The 20817-nt window shown below is 43.1% G+C and overlaps 1 protein-coding gene across 1 annotated transcript in view; it reads right to left on the bottom strand.

The window, feature by feature from the left end:
* The window catches only part of Mctp2 (multiple C2 and transmembrane domain containing 2), a 221977-nt gene extending 201688 nt beyond the window's left edge, over nucleotides 1-20289 (bottom strand). The window contains exon 1 of the mRNA XM_041638380.1: nucleotides 20151-20289. The gene's annotated coding sequence lies outside the window, so the exon portion shown is untranslated. The remainder of the gene's footprint in view (nucleotides 1-20150) is intronic.
* Between the last annotated feature and the right edge of the window lie 528 nt (nucleotides 20290-20817).

Raw genomic sequence — 20817 nt, 5'->3', positions numbered from 1 at the left:
AGCCATCTCTGGCTGGAGGAAATCACATGACCTGTCTAATGAGGTTTCAGTTCTGAAAGAGAAATTTAAAACTTAATTTAAAAACTTAACTTGACACTGGGGTTGACAGAGTTAATGGCACATTAGAGGGGATAGGGATAGTTTGAAACATGCAGAGACGATAGGAATGAAGTATCCTTCAGTGGGGAAAAGAGCAACATAAACAGAACTGGATAGGCGGTGACTTCCAGATGTCACTCATCAAGTACCACTGTGGTACTGGAAGCGTTCTACTGTGTCAGCCGCCACCGCCACAACAGCGTCATACACACGTGCTCGACCTTAGCTCTCACAGTAGCTGGGAAGTGGAGTCACTGAAGGAGAAAGCAAACCGTGGGCTGGAGGGCAGAGGGAGCCAGGAGTCTGAAAGAGACACTGGTTGCCCCCACCATTGCTCACAGCAACACCTCATCTCCTTAACCCAAGACCAGCTGTTTTTCTGGTCCTTTGTATTTATTGGTTACGCTATATGAACACCTCACTAGACACATCAGCCTGTGACACGCCACGATGCGGAACCATCGCATGCTTTCCATTCTTATGCTTTCTAAATTTTACAAAAGGAAAAAGATAGTAGAATGATTAAGGAAGGTCTCATTCCTTTCCAGGTGTTAGAAGAAAGAATACGATATGTGGTTTGATCTCCTGAGACATTTAGGGTCCAACATGAGAGAGAGATACAAAAACAAAGTAAAGGTATAGAGAAGGCCACAAAGTCTTAAGAAGTGGGTACCAGAAGCACACATAAAAGATGAGTTTACCTACCATACAGACAGGCTTAGACCAAGGAGATTTTAAATAGAATGAAGATGCAATGGTCAAATGAGAAGCTGAGCTGTGGACAATCAACCCTCTGCACCCTTGGGTGCTATATCTGTGAATTAACCAACTGTGAATCAAAAATGTTTCAGATATGTTTCATGACGCCTTTCCCCAAGCAATATTATACTAAGACACTTACACAGGGCTGGAGATGTTGTTCTGTATTGCATATCTGCCTAGCATGCATGAGTCCCTGGGTTCAATCAGCACCACAGTAAAAACCAACAACAAACAAAGAGCCTTATGATGTATTCTTAAGCAACTGGAGGAAGCTGAAGATGATTTAAGTCACAGAGGAGCATATGATAACTATGATATGATACTAGATAAGATGCCATGGCAGTTCATATAAGGGACATGAACATCTCTGGGCTTAACGATCTTGATGTTAAACTCCCACGAATATAGAGGAATGACTGTCAGTAGTTGATTGTGTATGTTTGGGAGGCAGGCCTGAGGCAAAAGCAAGGAATATGGCCCAGTCACCTGTTAAACACAAGAAAACAGTGTAAGGGTGATCGTCGACAGGAGAGAAGCGAGTGCCAGGCTTGGTGAGGTCCATTGAAAGGACTCAAATCTCTAAACGTGAGAGAGACAGATCCAGTGTACCTGAATACTCAGAGTCCAGTCAAGAACAAAGTCTAGGTAGAATTGTAGGTGATGGAAGCCCTTATTCATACTTTAGCAAGGGTGTAGGCTGAAAACAAAATAAGATTAGGAAATAAACTTATCTCTTAGAGGCAAAACAGACGAAATTGAACTTAGAATAAAAATGAATCAACTGGCCAGGAAGGATAGTCTGAAAAGCAGGGCGGGGTCAGGGAAGCTGACTGAGGATGAAGACATTAAGAGAAAGTGAGCATCCATTTCCGGTACTCCAGAGAGCCAGTGAGGATGGCCAGCTGCATCCAGCTTTGGCTCTGGAGCAGGCTGAGCAGGTTTGGAAATGTAAATGACAGGAGGAGGCGAGCTGGGAAGGAAGAGAAACAAGACTGGGTAAGAACAATCTTGCACAAAAGCTGGGTTTAAAATAGAAGAGAGAAACTCAAACCTTGCTGCAGAGATGCAACACATGGCATCACCTGGTTAAGAAGGATTCGGCTTTTAAAGAAATTAACCATATACAGAATGACATAAAATCAACTTCACTGTGAGGTTAAGTTAAGAAACACTTCGTTGTGTTTCTGTGCCAAGGACCATAGAGAGAAGAAATATAAGGCACAAAATTTTGGTTCATGATTTCAGTTCATCGAGCTTTTATTTGTTTATTGTTTGTTTGTTTGTTTGTTTTTAGGTCACAGGCCCTAGGCCTCCAGGATCTTACGATTACCTTTAAAAAATAACTTCTCTGTTATAGTTATCGTTCTCATGCATTGTTTTAATTGCAGGTAATCTCACCTAATTCTGAAGAGAGTTTATGTCACATTTACAATTTTAGGTGCAGTTAAACACTTCAGATTTTCAAAGGTATGGATGGAGCCTTCTTAAAGGTGCTTTCATTATTGTAAGCTGAAACGAATGGAAATTCTGTCAGTTACTTTTCTCCACTGTAGGAGGTACAGCGATTAATGGTTGATAGTGGCCTAATTAACACTTGTTAAACAGAACTGAAGGTCAAATGACTAGCTAGACACGGAATCATGGCTAGAATCCAGATCGTTTCCTTTTCCAGGTAATTTTCTTTCAGTGAAACTTCAGAGTCAAGGATTGGATGTGTACTAAACGTCTGTCAACCGTTGCTCTCAACATGATCAGTTATCAGAGGAAGCTGAAAGAAAGGCACAGTGAACCTCACAGTCAGTAAGGAAAGGTCACACCAAATAGGAAATATTTGGAGTGGACAAGGATGTGACAAATCATGACCTCTGTGAACCCTCTTGGGAATGTGACATGGATATCAGCTCTTAGAACACTATGTAGGCAGTTCACACAATATTAAATCTCATCACATTAGGAAATTCCAGGGCGCCATATATATCCAAAAGAATTGAAAGCAGGGACCCACAGAGGCGTATGTGTGTGAGAGCGCTGCCTCTATTATCCTCAGTAGGCCACAGACAGAAGAAACGCTCTCCCAAAAGCAAACAAAATGTTCATGGTCATGGGAAGGAGTATTACTCAGCAGGAAAAACTGACTTAGTACTGAACCAGTAATGATTTTACAGTATTGGTAAACTTTGAATACATTGTTTATGTACTCCATGATTTAAGTATTTGGGGTGGGAGTGCATTTTGTTTTGCTATTTTTTTTATATTACTGATTTTCTCTTTTTCTGGTTGATTGGTTTTTATATTTCTGGTATGAGTATGTGTGTATGTGTCTCTACGTGTGTATCTATGTCTGTGTGTATGTACCTGTGTGTCTCTGTGTGTTGACTGTGTGTGTACCTGTGAGTGGATGTGCTAACCTTCCCACGTGTCTGGACATCAGAGGTCAAGGTCAGGACACTTCCTCTATTGCTTTCTACCTTGTGTTTTGAGCCAGTGCCTTTCACTGCATCTGGACCTCACTGCTGTGCTGGATAGGCTGACTGACCTACCCAGTCTCTGTCCCCCTGGCACTGGGGTTCCAGACATGTACTGCAGCACCTGACTTTTAGGTGCTGGAGACCCAAACTCTGTCCCGTTGTGTACAACAGCAGTACTCTATCTCCAGGACATCTTCCCAGGACCCAGGACCACTCTTCCTTAACTGTGTCTCGCATTCATCCTTCTGACATTAGACTGCAAGCCAATGCAATACCTTCTACTTCTGTGTCTGCTTAAACAGATGGCAAGGGCATTGTTGCTGCTCCCCGCACTACCAATCCACACCAATTCACATTTCCCAGCACATGGAGAGTTTCGATGACTCATTTTGATTATAAACTTGCTGGGCACTGCTGTGGATTTGCTAACTCAGTTCAGTTATACTGAATTTCATAAAGAAGCATAAAACTTCCATGCATTATTAAGGCCAATTTTCTTTTAATTTTCTGAGTAATTTCACCTTCCAGGGAACACAGCATCCCATGTACCTAAGAAAAAGATCTGCACTTGGCTAATACAAGGGAAAAAGAATAATGCATGTTCCAGTAATTCTGATGAAAAAATTACTTATCTACATTTTGTTTTCCAAGTAATTCCAGTATTGATTCTTTGGAGACACTGGCTTTACCTTAATTTTTTTTTTTTTTAGATTTAGACTAAATTAAGGAAATTCCAAATGAAAGAACCCAGTTCATAACCTTCTGTTCCAAATCCCAATACATGCTCACCATGCGAAACTTTAAAGGATTCCATGGTCAGAGGTAAATACTTGGATGTCTGTCTGGGTTTGCTCAAGATAAAAAGTAAAAAAAAAAAAAAAAAAAAAAAAAAAAAAAAAAAAAATGAGATAAGTAAATGCTAAGCCTAGGAGATGTGGTCTGGGACGAACAGTGAGTGACATAGTTTTGAAAATAGGCTCATGAATAGACACAGGAAAGATTTCTTAGTTCACTTATCCAACCAACCACTAAAAATTATCCTCACTGGGTGGTAGTGGCACATCCCTTTAATCCCAGCACTCGGGAGGCAGCGGCGGGCAGATCTCTGTGAGTTCGAGGCCAGCCTGGTCTACAAAGCAAGTTCCAGGACAGGCCCCAAAGCTACAGAGAAACTATGACTTGAAGAACAAAACAAAACAAAAAATAAAAGAAAAATATCCTCAAGCGCTAGGAAGCCACTTGAAAAATCACTAATGGCATTAATTTGTAATGGAAAATCCCCAAAGCCACAACTAAACACTATTTGCAATTCTGTGAGATGGTGTGTCTCTCATGGCTCAAACATAGAATACCTGCTTTCTAATGGCTGACTCCTCTCTAAGACAGTGAATATTCGATTTTTTCCTCTTTTATTTTTTATTCCTCTTAGTATAGGCATTATGTGCATGTGTGATGAGCGTATCTAGAAACACCTGTGTGCTGTGATGTTTTGTGTATGTGGGGTGGTATACTCTAACCACCCCAATGCCTAGATTTCTGATGGACAACTAAGAGAATCACCAAGCAACTGTGTAAGCATCTATGTTCCAGAAGGTTCTAGGACTCAGTATGAAACAGGACTTCACAAGACATGAACCTGCCCAGGGATTTGTCATCTGTCTCAACACTAATATCAAAACATAGAATTCACACAAACACCAAGGATACCCTTAGCTTTTTTACAAAACTATCAATTTAAGAGACACTGATGACCAAAATAGAATGTATCAAATGAGTTCTTTTCCCAATAGCCAAGTCAGAAATGTCCACACATATTATTTAAGATTGTAATATTCTAAATACCACACAGGTATGTGGCAGGAAAGTGAATACAACCTATTTAATAGTTCATCATTAATTCGCAACAATGTTGACTTATTTGCAATACAATGTTACCACATTTTTTGTCTCTATTTAGACAAAAGACTCTAAAAAACAGCAAGAGTAAACATCTACCTGTACAATCCCATGGCTCGAATAGGACCAATCCCATGGTTCAAATAGGACCGAAGCTGAGTTTCAATAACTAAGCAAATGTCTGCTTCCTTATCAAGCTATAAATCTATACTCTTCTTCCCATTTGGAAGAAATCATGTTATGCTGTCTGTACACAGAGTTAATCAACAGCACAGAGGTCTTCTCGAATAATTCCCAACAACAGGTAAGTTCCCTTCACTGACCGGTCTTGAAGGACCCTCAGTTCAGACACCCTCCCTTTTAATGGGCTTCACTTCACCCCTGCTTAGATTCCTTTGCCAAAAGCACATGCTACAACTTCAATTTCATTAATAATAGAAATGGCTAGCAAGGCCTCCAAAATCGGCAAGTTCCAAATGAAAGTCGGGGGAGCTTTCATTTCCAACAGGTGCCTTGATGTGAGTGGGCTGAACCTTGACAGCAGGAGGCTGCCAAGCCAGTGCCTACTTTACACCGAGCTCGAAGCACCAAGCAGGCCAGTACATGTTTTAGGCAGGAAGGAAAACAAGCCTAGTCGCCACCCACGGCTTGCCTATCCAACCATTGTCATTGGCAAGTAAACACAGGTGAGGTTCCAGGAGGCACAAAGTTCAGTTGACTTTGGCTATAGCAGGGAAGAAGACTCCGCTGACCCATGACAAAGACCATGCCAGGAGAGACTTCTCATGTTCGGAAGGTCCGATTCTACCCAGTCCTAACCTGTCCTTTTCAGTCCACATGAAGAAGAACGCTGCAGAACCCGAACAAAGAGAACATGAGTGCAAACCTTTGAAGTGACAATCTAGGGAGTCTGTCATTGGTTCCATGGCCTGGCCACAAATCAAACACTGGCTCTCTGGGGTCTCAGAGAAAGTGTCATCTCCCTGAGTGCCCTCCTATAGGCCTAACACCAAGCCCCACCTTCTGGTATGAAGGAATACCTCTGCCGAGTAATTTCTCTCGCAATGCCCGCTGACATTTATCACAGACCTGATGATGCAAAATGATCACATAGTCTACCTACTTAATCTTCCAGTCCCAATGATACATGATTCAGAGGGGATGAGTGCATTTTCTTAGTCCACATAAATACTTAGTGCATGACGGTTATGCTTCAATTAGGCAAATGGATAGATGGGCAGAGAGGTAGAAAGACAGAGGGGCAAGTGTGTCCAGACTACTAATCTACTGGCTTCATGATTGCATATTTACCATAAAGCCAAGCCTGCTTAGAGACTAGTGTATCCCATCAACCTAACAGGTGTCATAACCATTAAACCTTTTAAAATTATAGGCTGTAGGAAAAAAAAATGTATTGCCCTATGATAAGAAATATGGCTGGATTTATGTACAGATTTGAGAACATTAGATCAATAATGATCATTAGCCCTATCACAGCCCCATTGGATGCCCAGGGGGACCTGCAGTAGAGTGGCTATGTAAGCATGGAGTGTGTTATGCCTACTGCACAGCCCATCCGCATTTTCCGAACCATTTAATAATGAACACTTCACTCCGCTTATTGCCATTACAAAATTGCAGTCAACAGGTGGGCCATGGAGTCCTTGACTTCCTTATCAGGGTGAGGCATACATAATCAACAGCAGAGACTCTGCTGAGAGCTGAAGGTTCCCAGAGCTGAACATGAACCCCATATCCTCAAGCCTACACCTTCTACTCTCCTTCCAGAAAAAGGCCTCCAAGTGGATGCAAATGAACCATGTATCCTGTATGTTCATATATGCGTGCACATGCATGCACACGCCCAGCCACATGGACCCACACACCAAAGTTTCTAAAATACTAATTACTGAATACCCCCATCATGGTTCATCTATTTCTGAACTTGTCAATGATTAATCCAAGTGACATTTGTCAAGATCAAGTCACTCACTTTTGTCTCATAGCAACCAAGGGGGTTATTCAGTAACAGAGCTTGTGGTCAGATCAGCCGGAGAGTATCTATATGGTTTCCTCTTCTAGACAAACCTCTCCAATGATGAGGTGTAAAATACTTCTTTCCATATTGAAATCTCTATCTTTCCGAAAAGCCACAGTGATTTCCCCCCGCCATTCTGATTCCATCAGTGTGACTGTCGGCTCAAAGAAGAGGACACTCTTGTGTAACAGCTTAAACTGATCACTCCCGAGCGTGCATTTTGCAATGCGCCTCAGAGGATCCACATGCAAAAAGCCGGGAGTGATTAGCAACATCCCAAGAAATCTTCCCACTGACATATAATACTGTAAATGAGTTTTAAATATGGAGCAATTATTAGGGTCTATTGAGGTAAGCCAACGGGGCACATAATGGTTCATTAATGAGACAATAAGCTTCCTCACAAGGACAATGGGAAACTGTAGTGACTGCAGATACCCCTCACAGTGAGCAAATGATGCTCTTTAGGGAGATTGTTATATAATCCTCATAACCCTGCTAGTAGACTCTATTTCACTGATTGGTAAGCTGACGCAGAGAAAGCTTTAAACATACAGTCTATAAGACCCGGGACACAGCACGGCATTTCTGATCCTTATGCTGTTTGTCTCCAAGTCTCCATCACCAAATGTCCTGGATCTTGGGAGATGACACTGTTTCAAGTTGTCTTTCCATAACCCACGCAGTATAGCAAGGCACCCTACGGCACAGTCTGAGGAGGCCATGGCAGGAGCAGGTGCACAGGAAAGGACTCTCCCAGCAACCACGACAAGCCTCTCACAATAATCTTCTTCCTCCCATCCTGCCCAACAGGGACACAGTTCCCCTCCTCTCTGCTCTGAGCAGTTCATGTGACTTCAAAGTTTTCTCCGTCCCCAAGACAATATAGCATGGATAATCTTCTCAGGAAGAGAAATCCTAATTTCCTAGGGAAACATGTTCTGCCCTTTCTCCCTTCTGTCCCTATACTGGGGATTTCACCTGAGGCCTATTTTATTGTTAATTAACTTTTTATTTTGTTTTTGCATTCCAATCCCAGTACCACCTCCCACCTCTCCTCCCGCTCCCCCCTCCCCCACCTCACATGCCATCCTCTCTTCAGAGAGGTTAAGGGCTCCCTTGAGAAGTCAACTATGACTGTCTTGTTCCCTCATTGAGGCAGGGCCAAGGTCTTCAACAACCCCCCCCCCCCCCATTTACATGCCTAGGCTGAGCAAGGTATCTCTGCACAGAGAATGGTTTCTACAATGCTTACCAAGAAAGGGCTGTACTCTGAGCAATCCTCAGCCCACTCTTTACTTCTTATTTTGAGATACAAGATCTGAGATGTTGGACACTAAGTTGTCCAGAGAGGTCTTGATATTTCCATCCTCTTGCGTCAACCTCCCACTCCCATGTACCTGGGATCACATGACTGAATCATCACATTCATCAGAGACAAACTTTTTGAGACTAGGAGCTATTTCTAAATCTTCCTTTTTGCCCCATATACACATGAGACCACGGCCAATCAACCCATGAATTAGAAAAGCAGGGGTAGGCGTCCAGCAAGCCACTGACTAGGTTTAGTCTTCCAAGAAACTGTCAAATTGGGCTTAGGTGTGCTCCAGTTTTGACTGAATTATACTGTGCTCAGCAAGAAGACACTAAATCCTGTCCTTTGGGTAGGATGCTCGTGTTTGCTAGCAGTTTTCTGACTTCAGATTTAGTCTAAAATATAAAAAAGAAAGCGCCTCCTAAGTGAGGCGTCCATCTAAAAGGTTCAGGTGAGCTCTGAGAAGGCAGGCAGCCAACACTTCATCTTTAAAACAGGTTGCCCCAAATTGAGTATATGGACTAACTATAACTTTTAACTTTTGTCACCTAAAAAAAGATCTTAGTTGGGTGCTATCATTGTTGTAGTTTTAATACAATAATTTAATGTCATTTCTGACCCCTGCTGTCTTTCTTGCACGGGTTAGAAATTGACAAGCAACATAGGATAAACCCCTGAATCTTCAAGAACACTGGGCATTTGCTCTCTAAGTCCTCTGTATGCTGTTAAATGCTTAGAAGCCAGACTTTCTCCCTGCCATGTGAAAGAGGAAATAAGACAATACCCATCTTATACCAGGCACTCTCCCCCACCTGCCATTGCTAATCTTTACAACACCACTATGTGTTTTCACCGTTAATTTATGAGAGAAAATATTGAGACTTTGAAGTCCACAACTGGCACCTGCCGTGCTTGATAGTTGAACTCTGATTGACCCCAAACCCAGTTGAGTCCAAACCCAAGCCTCTTCTCATAGGCACAGCGATGGTAAATTTCAGGAGGTATAGACGGTATAAGCCTCGAAAACTGGCCTCCTGGAACAGAAGTCTCTTAATTGATCTAGCCCATGCCTATGTCAGAGGGCATCATCTGGAAAATACATTGAACTGAGACAAGAATCTAGACATTTTTTTTTTTTTTTTAGCTTAAACAGACATAGCTGAACAAGTTTTTCTGACTTCCGAGAATCTGTTAGATTCTGATAGTAAATGTCAGGCATCTTAAGGTTTTGAAATGTTAATCAAATCAAAAGAATTTTCTTTTTTAATTTATTTTTTTAACTATCCTCATGTTCCAATACAAGCGTGTCTTACAGATTTTTAAGTTATGTACACACATGTTCATTTGTGTGCAGGCATGTGCATATGAATACGGGTGCCTGAGAAGACAGGAGAGTTCAGATCTTTTAGGGCTAGAGACCAAGGCAGCGTGAGCTTCTTGAAGCGGGTGCTCGAAGCCACTCCGAAAACCAAACAAAAGTCCTCGGAAAGAACAACGTGTGTTCTTCACCACTAAGCATTCCCCCCAGCCTCTGGAAAGAATTCCTTTGCTAGTGACACTTTAATGACGACAGAAACGGCCTACTTTCTCCCCACACATTGAACCCTGAACACATTAGTTTTGAAGGCACGCCTTAGGACATGGTCACTGTGCATGGACGCACGTAATGAGCTGTGACTCAGTCCAGACTGGTCCTTCTCCATCAAGTCCTTCTCCTACACACTTCCAAAAAGGAAATTTATATGTTCACACTCCATCCAACAGTGGAAAGGCATGTGTGATGGGGCTTTAGCTGTGTATCATTTCAACCCCTGCTGTACCACGAATTGAGAAAGAAACACCACTGATTTCTTTGTAAATACTAGGTCAGTTGGTGCCCTCCCTCAGCCACAGGCAGGAAGGACTAATTGCCAGAAGACTGCTTTTCTGACTAGTTAGACTCAGGTTGTCAGTGCAAACCAAGGAAAACTTCCAGACTTCTACAAGCAGACATACAGAATTCCTAGTTGGAATATATATATATATATATATATATATATATATATATATATATATTAAAAAAGGAATCAACAAAAATATCAAAGAGAATACATGCATGCATTCGCATATACTTGTGTCTGTGAAGGTCAAATGTCAGTGTTGGGTGTCTCCCTCTGTCACTTAGTTTTGACACAGGGTCTCTCACCGAACCTGAAGCTCAGCATTTGGACTAGGCTGGCTGACTTGTCATCTGCCAGGACTCGCCTGTCTCCACCGCCCCTGCACCGGAAGTGTAAACACAGGCCACCACACCTGACACTTTTTGGTTCCAGGGACCCACTTGTCCTCATCTGCTTGGATACCGAATGCTTTCCCTTCTGAGTCATCCCCCCAGCCCCTCAGAGCACACCATAAAGTGAGTCGGTTTCTTACTGGAAGTACTACGAACCACAAGCCGTGTTCTTCTCAAAGGTACAGGGAACTTGAAGTGTGGGTTGTGGGGACTTTAATTCTATTTCACTTCCCACTAACTGTTATTAGCTGGATTATCCACAGCTGTAACCTAAGAAGTTACAGACTATGTCTCCTAATGTACACACACACACACACACACAAAAAAAAATGGAAGACTTTGAGTTATGGCTCCCAAGTCTTTCTGGAATTAGAATAGTGGCCACCTTCTAAAGACTGGGACAACTACATCAGCCACAGCAGAGCAGTAAAGATACTGAAACGACTCACTTGATAAATGTACCCAAATGATGATGGTTATATAAAGAAGAACCCAAATCAAATCAATGGCAAGGATATTTTCAGAGTGTGGAAATGTCAACCTCTGTTCATATTTTTATAAGCTTACACCATCTAACAGAACCCTACAGAGTGAGTTGATCTTCAATGAACAATCAAGAATGAAACATGGAGACAGCTTGCTTCATTTCCACAACACCATCTGAACCATCAGGAGTGTACAGGACGAGTTAGGTCACACTAAGCAGAGGGAACATTGACAAACATTCTGTGTGACGCCTCACAGTCCGACAAGAAAAATGTGTGTATGTGTGTGTGCGTGCTCAGGCGCGCACGCATTTGTGTGTTTTGTGCAACATCAGAGAAACACACACCCGTCTCCATAAGAGAGTCAGCAGGATTCCCAAGGGGTTCATCAAAGTGGCATTTTCATCATTCTCTCTCATGCTTTGAAGAGTCTTTACTTTATTATTGAACCTGAGAATAAACAGACCAACCAGCCTCTTCCGAATCCAACAAGGAAAAGAAATCCTGAAATATTAGTTGGAATGAGTCTTGGTGAACTAAAGTCTTACGAGTCTTGCATGTCAATGAGAAGTGAGACAGAGGGGGAAAACTAAAACAGAGCATCTGAAATGCAACCATGGAGTAAAACTTAAACAAACAAGAATGGGCTTGATCGCCAACCTACTTGGTTATTTGTGCCTCTAAGTTGTACGTGTTTCCTCTTGAGTCAAATCCAAGGCATTCCTACTGAGTAGAGATCCTTCAGTGTAAAAGGACTAACATAATGCTACACCAGGGAGGGACTCACTGACTTCGGAGAGTGAGTGCACGGAATGCAAGACACACCAGATGGCTCTCGATGTTCTGTAATCTATAAAAAGCAAGTAACTTCTCCCACTAAGCCCAAAGTTGAAACCTGTGCGGACAATGGCACCCAGAAGCGATACTATCAAATAGTGAAGTGGTACCCTGGATTTACGATGAAGCTAGAAACTGACACAAGACTGGATGCCAGAGAGGAAGTAGATAATGATATAACCAAACTTGCCAATCAGTTAATCAGGGCCTGAACCACACCTGCTTGTTCAAACGTTTTTTGTTGCTGTGTTACGCATTAAAAGTTCATGGGGTTTAAAGACAATTCATAATATGCCTCCCTGACCCGCCCATGTCTTATTAAATATTAACAAAGACAACTTCCTGGGAACCTTCCTTTTCATTCTACCATCGCTTTGCCAGCTCACCTGAGACTTAAGGGAAGGAAAGAGAGGCCAGACAATCCAACCTGTTCAGAAGTCCCAAATGCTGAAGGTGACTTCTACCAAGGTTTCCTACAGCATCCAACACACTCAGCTTTGTGGACAAAAAGCAGAGTGCAAACACACCAGAAAGAAGATAAGGAGGGAAGGAAGATAAGGAGGGAAGACAAGGGGAGGTTGAGTTGAAGGAGGGGGAGGCAGAACAAGACCATCATAGGCCAGGCTTTTAGGCAAGAGGTAAGAGATGTTTGAGCACCGAATGACAAGACATGCATAGACAGCTACAGACACATTCTGTCCAACAGACTCTGTCACTAACTGATCATGTGAGGGGCAAAAGCTTCCATCACCTCTGAGCTATCACTCACTTATAGGATAACAATAGGGGGTATAAGAGCTGACCCTGGAAGTCATGTCAAGAAAGAACATTATCTAGGAAGCTGAGCTAATTTACTTATACCAATAGATACCATATCTTTAACTCAAAGCCAAGCTATTGTAGCAATGATATTGCTTATTGCGAATTAAGAAATAGAACGTTCATGACTGATATACCAGTAGGTTCTCAATCTAAAACTCCAGCTTATTTTATAATGCTGAAAAACAGCCCAGTATGCACCAACTCAAACCAGTGGTACATAATCATTATCCCGTTGTTCCCGTTATTAGTTTGCGTTTGAAATGCCTTGTGGGGCTCCGTCGCTGCTCTTTAGTGGCATCTGTGTTATCTATTGTCCTTCCTTTGTCTCTTAGACTGGGAAGTCTCAAGGCAGCGTTTCTCACAGCATGGCCTTTGCCACTCACATCCACATAGCAGTTTTCTTTTGGGCCTCACCGTCAGTTCAGAGGACTTTCATGGGCCGTCTCTGTGTTTGCTTATTTTGTTAACAATGCTGAAAGTGAGTAACTGAAGCTTGCAGTTCCTCAAAAGTATCCATCAGTGTGCTTTGTAAACTTCCTCCTTGTATCTCCGCCTAGCCACCCCACCTGTGCTTTCCTCCCATGGTCAGCAGGTCTGCTTAGAGGTCGCCCTTCACCGCTAGCTGGGATAGCACCTGCCTTTTATCTGGAACAGCACTTGAAGGTCACTCAGTGTGTAATGTCTAGCTCCCCTCCTTTTGCTATAATCTAAAGGGGTGGAAATCTGCTTGTTTTGGTAATAATTACTCTGTATACTCTAGTACACAGTACACACAGGACAGGATCAAATAAGAGCAAACCCTTATTTCAGAAACTTTTTAGTATATTTCAAACAGCTTTCTACTTAACTCTGTGTATCTAAGACGATCTATACATTCTGCTTTTTAAAAGTGGTCCTGAAATATGTTAGCATTAACAACAAAATGGGTTCAATCTAGGTCACATGGAAAAAAATCACTGTTTTATGAAATACATGACATGTAAGTGAACAAACTAAGGTTTTTACGTGTGAAAATGATGTGATATTTTTATAGCATCAGATTCTGTAAACTAGCTTTTGACAATCTCCCTGTTCATACTACTGCTTTGGCCAGATCTGGTTGGCTTTTCCTCAAAGAGAATTTTCCCCCAGTCACACTTCCAGCTTTGGAATGTGATGAAGGTCACCGGGAGTAGAGAATTCATCCCAAGTTTCTAGAGAAAAGGCAGGAACAAACCTCTTCCTACCTAATGTCAAAGGAAGCGGAATATTTTAGCATCTTTCCTAGCCAGAGGGAGGAATGACCATGTGTCCTCTGCAACCTCCTCCTAATTTTCCCACTCCTGTTGTTTAATTGTAGATTCTATTCGATTGGCTCCCTCGGTTGTTAGAGCGGCTGCATTATTCAACCAGGTGATAATTAGTCAATGATTAAGCCATTACCAAAAGACCCATTCTTTCAAATCTCTACATTATACAACTCTTTGCAAGATAGTAGACTCTGTATGGTCCTGATCCTCTCTACCGTGAGGCCATACAGCCATTTCAAACCCAGGGACCATGGAACTCTTCCTCCCGCACTGGTACAAATCCCCTCCTGAGGTCAAGACCTCCCTTGTCCTCATCACCCCCATGTACATCACCCCTTGTACATCTACTCTTCTCTCATGCACTGTCTTCAATTACACAAACAGGCTTGAACCCTGAATGACCATAAACATAAATCATAATGACAATAAGTAAGTCATTTCACGGTGTCAGAACAAGAGGGCCCGAGAGCCTGCACCTGTCTATCAGTCCAGAGAGGTTATGTTTGGCTTGGTCTCCTTTTTGCCTCGATAGCTGCCTACCGATCAGACAAGCAATGGGTGAACACGCACAGAAAGGAATGTAAGAATGAACGAGCTGAGGCTATCAAAATTAGATGTTGCTGCCTGTCATAAACTCGACGAAAGGTGAAGACAGAAACCTGAAGTTCAAGCCCAAGAACAAACCATCAGGCTATCCATCTCCACACATACTTAAACCTGTAGCTGTATATCCTTCCTTATGCTGTGCATCCCCACATAGACTCACATCTGTAGCTATATAGCTTGACTTATGCAACTTGATGGTTTGAGGCTATTTTTAGATTAAATGTGAATATTTGCTTTCAAGGAAGATAAAATACCAAAAAAAAAAAAAAAACATAGTTGTGAAAACACACAAGGCACACCTCTTCTGTACATCTTTCAACCCGCAATGGCTATATGCATCACCTTCAAGTCCTCTATGGTTGGGGGAGAGGGTTTGATTTTTTAGAAGAGTCTAAAATAAAAACTGGCCTCATACGCAGGAGGCCCCTAGTTCTATCTATCCCGAGTCCAGTTCCAAGTCAGATCTCAGCATATCTAAAGGAAGCCAAGCTCGGTAATCACCACCACCACTAATTAAACTCACTAGAGATAGACTATTAGGTCATAATATGGCTACAGGAAAGGGCTTTCCCGCATTATGCAATTATGTCCATTCAGTGCTGCTGGGGCTTGAATGTGAAATAATCCCCATAAATTCATACGTTTGAGGATCTGGTCTCCAGCTGGAGGCACTGTCTGGGTCATTGGTTTAAAGTTTAGGAGGTGGCACTGACCTTGAAGAAGTGGGCTGCTGTCTGGGACAGTGGGCCTTAAGAGTTATTACTGAAGTTAGTGCATATAAGCTGTCTGTTGATACTATATGCAACCACATGCTGACAGTCCCACCATCATGGCTCAACAATTTGTCCTCTCTTCAATCGCTTTTGTGGAGTATTTTATCACAGGGACAAGTGCTGCAGGAGCTCCTTCTGCTTCTTCAGCTAATAGCCTTTACGATACCAACCCACTGGGGCGTGGTCTCTTATACTATTGAGTATAAGAGAGCAGTGGGAGACTCTCTGTTTCCTGTTTGCAATGAGAGGACTGCTGTTTGGAACGGTGATCTGTTTTTCCCCTCAAATAAATAACCCTTTTTATTATCCCTAATTCTTAAATGGTATGGGATTGCTTTGCGGCTTCAGACAAGAAAGTAATTAAAGCATTCACACTTGAAACATCCACAGTGGGGATGAGAACGCATTCACACTTGAAACACCCACAATGGGAATGAATCCTATGGCCGGTCCCCCTTCAATATGGGAATCTGTCCCTAAAGAAAATCTTGGTAACCCAGGGTGCTCATAAAATGAAAGACCTGTTTAAAAGGTTCATCCAAATAGTTTTTGTGCCTGCCTTCCATATTTTCTCCCTGAGGCCAACACAACACATTGGCATCCATGAAAATTCCTCTGTGGCAGGAAGAGAAAGGTGGGTCTAGATCCAGAGTGCCTGGTCCTGAATCCTACCCGAACAGCTTCTCAGACTTTTGTGAGAACATAGGCAAAGCCTTTTTTCCCCCTCTCTTCTTAAGTTTTCCAACCCTTGCATCCAAGCAAGGAGAGCCCTACCTTACCTCAAGGTTCAACTTATGATTAAACAGTACCGTTTTTAACACAGTGCACGGCACAACATAAGTGGCGATACACATGAACAATATGAGTTCTGGTGCTTACTGTACGATTCCACTTAATTGAAATGCTTAATGCCTGAAGGGTTGGGGATCTGATAATTCCTCCGATGTTATAATACTTGCATATGTACAGTGAGATAGCTTAAGGATTGAACCCAAGTTTGTACATGAGTTCACTGTGTTTCGCTTGCACTTAGCGTGCAGGTAATCTTGTATATTATCTTACATAATTTGGGGCAAAAGACAAAGCTGTGTAGTGTGTACATTTCTCCATGAAGCATCATGTCAATACCCCCAAAGTTTCAGATTTCGGAACCAGAATGGAGATGTTTAACTTGTTTTGTAATAGTAATACATCTACATTATTACTAACTCCTCTCTGTTTCTTGATCTAAAGGGACTCTCTGCCTGGTCTGTTTCGTAAAATTCCATAGTGGTTCACAGTCTTCAACTTGCCTGAGATCATCTCCTAGATGTTTCACTAAAAACGTCTCTGTTCAGATCCAGAGCTCCAGAGCTATTGATCTCTGGGCCCTGGGGTGGGCCTGAGCTCATGTATCTCATGAGCTTCTCGGGGATGCTCATGCTGCTGGTCTGAAAGAATATCATGAAAACTGACTAAGATACACATTTGCATCAAAGAGAGCAGCGAGTAACAGCAGACATTCAGTGTTCCTGCTCACCTACAAAACCCTTCCTAGACTCAGTAACTCTACCAACTCCAAACCATCTGAAGTCTCACCGAACCTTCATGAAGACACCACCGACACTGCACCATTATCAATGAAGCCCCACTCCTGGAGATGAGGAGGGTTGAGCAATAAGGCCCCTAGCTTACTTTAAGATACAGAAAATTCTTAGTAAATGGTAACTAAATAGAAACGATCCCCAGAAGGCCTTAGGGGTCATCTCTGAGTTATTCACTAGACATAGATGCTAAGAGTCCTTAACAATCTAGGAGTCGATGCTATCTCATCAGCTACCTCTTCTCTATCCAAGAGCCTGGGAGTCCTTGGCTTCCAGACACTAAATTGCCCCTCACTCGTTATGAATACAGGAACTTCAGCCTGAGGCTTCTATGATCCATGCAGCTGGTAGAAGCTAAGTAGTCTCAGGAGGGAGGAAGCCAGGCTGGAAACAGGAAGCATTGCTCTGTCAACAGTTCTGATAAATTACCCAATAAGTTTGCAACCAAAAAAAAGAGAAATACTCAAGCTCTTATCTATTTCATTCTCATTTAAATAAATATTCACTTTCATGCCCGAATTTTTTATTGATTTTCTTCAAGAGGGTGCACAAATTCTTTGCCTGTGGGGATGCACAAAACCCTCAGACATCACAGCTCCAATATCAGACATACTTTGGCCATTGGGTTTTCTGGAAATTTCTCCAAGTCATCATCTGTCCAGCTCTGTCTTCACTGGACCACCTTAATCAAATTAAGCACAGTTTACACACACCTACTACTGACAATTTTAATTGCTCAGAAAGACGAGTTGTTCGGGTTTTTCAATTTCACTGCAAACAGAGAACCTAAACACATCTGAAGCAGAATCCAGGCAGAAAATGCCACCTGACCTTTCTGTACATGCGGAGTTCTTACTCATCAGTGAAATGACAATGCCTCAGAAATAATTAAAGTGTATAAACACCTTTGAATCTTTGTTTAGTTGGCAGCAATTGCAGAAAGGGTTTTAAGAAAGCAAACATTCTCCTTGCCAAGAAATAGGCTGGATTCTGAGTTCTAGCTTAACTCATTTTAGAGGGCAGAGTAACATGAATTAGAAGGTCAAGTGTCTAACTTGTGCGTATACTTCAAGATGTGGTTAGCAGAGTTGTTATGGATTCTACACAAAAGTGACATGGGGATGCTAAGGATTCCCTGACAAATCTGCACATTGGGCTACATCTCCAGGGATGGACCTGTGGAAAGATGGACACAGTTATTTGATGTTAGGTATCTAATTAATATGAGATGGATTTGCATACAAACTCGAGGCTCTTTCTAGGGAACCCTGATGGTCTTTATTCACTTCCCAGCTAAGGAAAGAAATCAAACTGAACTGTTGAAGCACATACAATGATGACATAGAAAGAATACATACAAACTTTTAGCCCCTAGCCCCAATTGGACCTATGAATCCTTTTAAGGTAGACTAAAGAAGTCACACAGTAATTTTCCCTTTGAAAACCCTCGGTCCATCTACTTGTCCCAGGTAGGTCACCGTTCAGCAGCAAAAGCACAATGAAGCCTCTGCTCACTTTGGTTGCTTCAGCCTGCTTTAACCCAAGGCAGCAGATTCTCAGGACATGGCTGGCTTCTATTCTCCAGCCAATCTTTCCCATCTACATTATCTGATCTTATGACAGCAGGGACTATCAAACAGCACACAGATGTACCCACGTTCCATTTCTAGGCCAACCTCCTTGTCCAAATTGCGGGATGGGGTGTTGAAATCTACTATGTGTATTTCACACGATAAGATTAAGTGCCTATGGCCCTTTGTGTAGTTCATCCTCATTGAGTCTTAATTTTGTTTTAATGACAGTTTTCTCCATTCTTTACACGATGGGTAGCGACATACTCTTCTCGGATTTGTATTCTTCCCTGTATCATGCTATGTACCTGTGGCAACAGTGCTGAAGTAAATCACAAATATGACCCTGGGCTTTTCTAAATGCCAACTGTAAATTCGAAGCCGCACCCCCTTGTCTTAACATCTGTCCCACCAAAGCCTAGATCAGCCTGCTCTTTAGAAGGCTTGCCCTTAGCCAGCAGGTGTACAATATTTGTTTAATTGAATTGCTATTGACCCAGTCGAGGGCTGAATGCTAATGGCATCATCATCCAGAGACCCCACACAATGAATAGCACTGACTTCCATATGCCTGGAGAAAGCAATGTCCTAATGTCCCAGGGTTCCTGGAGAAGCTCTTTAATACCTTAAGTGCCCCGGGCTTGCGGTTTCCAGAGCACACAGGCTTCAGCCTGCAGCTGCAGCTGGAATACTTACACTGCAAAAGAGCTTGTCCATGAACAGAGAAGACTCAACCAGCGAAATCGTCAAGGCTCCGGAGCTCTATTAAAGAACAGGGAACTTTTTGGGTTTTTTTTTTTTTTCAAATTCACTTCAGTCATCGTTAGCCTCTGCTTTGTTTTGTGCCGTAGCTGAGAGCCTTGTAACCTATTCGTACTCTAAGGTTTTCTATCGTCCTGAAACTGAGCAAATGCCAGCGCAGAGAATGAAACGCGACTCTCAACATCTTCAGGAACTCGGAGTGCATCAAACCTATCCAAGCAAAGGACTGACCTCTGCAGAGCCCAGATTCTAGCAGCAATAGGGTGTTAACTCCGCTGCACTCAGGAGACACTGGGTGTGTGGCCTTTACCATGCGACGAAACTCTGGAACGGACTGCCCTCTCAAGTTCGCCAATACTTAACGTCTGCCTCTGAGCCTCAAGACATTTCTCGGAACCCTGAGCAGCCAACTACTGATTCGGAACGCCACTAAATCCCATCCTGGACCCCCAAAGTCAGTAACCTCCCACTTGGGCTTTAAAAGGACAGAAGTCCAGCCTCAGTATCCGGCTGCGCAGGACCCTGCTACCCGGTCCTTGTACGCGGCCAGGTGAACCAGCCACCACACTCACCTTTCTGAGGCTGAGTCCCCAATCCAGCAGAGCGCTGAGGGCACGCGCCCCTCACTTGCGTGGGACCCACCGTTGCTGTTGTCTGTGGTAATGGTCGCACCAAGCAGTCCAGATGCGGAGGACACAAGAGCGTCCCGAGGGCCGCGGGACTTCCTCGGCCACCCCTTGGTGAGCCCCGCCTTAAAGGGGCGGAGGCGGGCGCGTCACCTTGGAGCCGCCTCCCAGCCAGAGCGTGGGCAGTTTGCAGATGATTCTGCCAGGTGTGACAGGAAGGAGTCTGGGCTGTTCTCTGGGCTAGCTGGGTATGCAGGGGGTGGTTACTGCTACCACTCGTTTGGGTTGGTTCACGGGGGAGGAAGGTGTGTCCTAAAAGTCAAAAGGAACTAGAGGCTGAATGTGTCTTTCAAACTTGTTACTAGCTTTTCTTCAGCGATGGTCCCATTCGGTCCCTAAGAGACCACCAAGCAGAGAATATCTTCCCCTTTCACCTCCCCAGCCCTAGGAAGCGGTACCCAAGGGATTAAATCTGCGAAACCTGGGCCACATGGGTGCGTTGGTGTGTGGAAATCAGTCACTCATATCTGCTGGGCCTTGCCCCCTTCTCCAAAGATGAGTTGCCCTGCGTAGCCTGGGAACTGTTCCAAGGACTCAGAGACCTCCTAAGGAC

Source organism: Microtus oregoni, unplaced genomic scaffold (assembly GCF_018167655.1).
Source record: "Microtus oregoni isolate MIOR12 unplaced genomic scaffold, Mior012 000000F_ref0000247, whole genome shotgun sequence".
Lineage (NCBI taxonomy): Eukaryota > Metazoa > Chordata > Mammalia > Rodentia > Cricetidae > Microtus > Microtus oregoni.
Note: the sequence above shows the minus strand (reverse complement) of the source record. Positions and strands in the feature narration are given on the sequence as shown.